This window comes from Penaeus monodon, chromosome 11 (genome assembly GCF_015228065.2).
Source record: "Penaeus monodon isolate SGIC_2016 chromosome 11, NSTDA_Pmon_1, whole genome shotgun sequence".
In the NCBI taxonomy this organism is placed as follows: domain Eukaryota; kingdom Metazoa; phylum Arthropoda; class Malacostraca; order Decapoda; family Penaeidae; genus Penaeus; species Penaeus monodon.
This window is the reverse complement of record NC_051396.1, coordinates 9,942,184-9,945,347: the sequence shown is the minus strand read 5'-3', so window position 1 is coordinate 9,945,347 and position 3,164 is coordinate 9,942,184.

Genomic DNA, 3,164 nt, shown 5'->3' with positions numbered 1-3,164 from the left:
GTGTGGTTTGTGTGTTTTTTTTTTTTTTTTGGGGGGGGGGGTGGGGTTCTATGCAGAAAAAAGTTGCTGATCGCTTTTTTCCCCTTCCAGGTCTGCCCCGCAGCCTGCGGCGCCCCTCTTTGGAGACTATATGGAGTATGACCTGATCTTGGTTCGGTTCGCGTAAGATCAGAACAGAAATGCGTTGTTTTTGCATACGGCCTTATAATGTGTATCACAAACTTGTAAAGAATGAGTCCTGTAAAGAATGATTCTCAAAGTATGGTCACTAATATCGTTTTGCCCGAAAATAAATTAATCTTAACTTGTGTATGATTATTATATGGTTTTATTTATCCTATCATTGGGAAATTAAATGTATGCTGTATTTTTTTCATTGTGTGTGAAATAAGGATAGAGAGATGAATATGTATATTCTACCTATCTATCTCTCTATCTGCTATAGATATACACATATACATACACATACACATATATAATATATGTATGGTGTGTGTCTATATATGTATATTCGTGTGGGGGCGTGTGTATGTATATAATAAAATAAAATATATATAAAATATATATATATATATATATATATATATATATATATATATATATATATATATATATATAATTTTTAATATATATATATATAATATATATATATATATAATATATATATATATTTTATATATATATATATTATATATATATATATATAATATATATAATATATATATATATATATATATATATATATATATATATTATATATATATATAGTACATACACACGCACACACACGAATATACTATATAACACATACATACATTATTATATATGTGTATGTGTATGTATATGTGTATATCTATAGACAGATAGAGAGATAGATAGGTAGATATATACATATTCATCTCTCTATCCTTATAAACACACAATAAATAATACAGCATACATCTTAATTCCCTAATGATAGGATTAAATAAAACCATATAATAATCATACACAAGTTAAGATTAATTTATTTTTTTGGCAAAAACGATATTAGTGACCATACTTTGAGAATCATTCTTTACAAGACTCATTCTTTACAAGTTTGTGATACACATTATAAGGCCTTTATGCAAAACAAAACGCATTTCTGTTCTGATCTTACGCGAACCGAACCAAGATCAGGTCAGTACTCCTATAGTCTCCAAAGAGACGCCGCAGGCTGCGGGGCAGCACTCTGGAAGGGAACAAAGCGATCAGCAACTTTTTTTCCATGCATAGACACACACACACACACATACACACACACACACACACACACACACACAACACACCACACCACACACACACACACACACACACATATATTATATATATATATAAATATATATAATATATATATAATATATATATATATTTTAATATATATATATGCACCATGCATCACTGTGATGAAAACAAAGTATACAATCAATAATGACATGACTGTCACTCCATGACCAAACGCGATGACGACTTACTTCGACATCACCATCAGAGGTTTGAGTTTTTCGGGAAGGAACAGCTCCTCCTGGTTCCTCCTGATGCCTCGGATGATCCTCCTGGCGGCCTCGGGGGCGTCAAAACCCTCAAACAGTGAGGGGAAACCTGTGCGATGGGGACTCGACTTCTACAGTTGGGAATATATACAGATATACGTGTGTGTGTGTGTGTGTGTGTGTGTGTGTGTGTGTGTGTGTGTGTGTGTGTATGTGTGTGTGTGTGTGTGTATGTGTGTGTGTGTGCGTTTGACGTGGATTTATTACATGCGAAAGACGTGAAGCCAAGGTCTATAGCAGACCTACTTAGTCTATAAACCCTGGGTGCAACCACAACCATATAAATACCCCCATGGATGTGTTCACTTGACTACTATTTAACTTTTGCTTTTTCCTCTTATTAAGACTCATACTTGTCTTTTCCTATGAAGTATATAGCTAAACCTATTGATATGCAACACATTACTTTATAAATGTACCGTTTGTGGAACTGCTTTAATATATATTCACCGTAATTACCTTTCGTGAAATCTACTTTCTGAAGCCTATCTATCAAATTTGCTAATGCTTCTTCTCTGGTGTCAAACTGAATCTTTAAAATAAAAGCATAAATGAATCCAGGCTTGAGTAGAGGCCACCCACGGCACCAAGGGTTCCGGGGGCCGTGGAGTCAGAGTCAGAAGGAATTTGGTGTTGCTGGAGTCGGAGTTGGTAAAAATCTCCCGACTTCGACTCCTACCTCAACATAAATCTCAAAAAATCCACTTTTTAAACATATCGCACACTTTACTTCCATTCGAAAGAATGAAAAATCATACTACTTTCATTTTGTCATAGTACTATATGTAATTTTTAAAAGCATAATGATTTTTTTTTTCAAAAATACAGGATAAAAAGGTCACAGTAGCATAGCTATAACCATTTGACTCAAACCTCTGGGGACATGGGGTAAAAGGTAGCCTGTGGTTGTTGTGAACTCCATTTTTAAAAAATTATTACCAAGGGATCGGAGTCGGAGGCGGAGTCGGGTGCTTTGAGTACCGACTCACAGCCCTGCCAATGCTACACCTAATACCCGGGAAAAGGGGATAATTATACGGTTAAAATATCCCGCGGACTAATATACCGATTAAGCCGGGTGACGGCGCATTTGTGACTCACTTGAGGTTCGGCTTCACGTCACTAAACATTGGAGATGAGGAAGGGATGGACGGCCGTGACGCAGATGCTTTGCCCTTCCCCCGACTTCCGCACCTCCTCCGCCGGGGCCCTTTCCGTCATGCCTGCAGGAGGAGGAGGAGCCGGATTATGGTTGGTGAGCAGCGTTGGCGGTGAAGGATATCAGTTGTGGAAGCTTACTTGTGTTGGTGATGGGGTGGTGATGTTAATGATGATAGTTATATGGATAATTATGGTTAGGATGATGACAGGAGTTTCTATTGATAATTATGATGAATAGAGTGATAGGAATAATGGCGATGATAATGAAATTAATTTACTAATCCTCTTAGCATTTATGTTATATCATTTACATTATGACCTTTATCTCACTAACATTATTATCATCTTTATTACTGTCATTATTGCTAATGTCAGTACTAATGAAAACATGCATTAACAAGACCTACCACGGTAATAAGAACAATAATT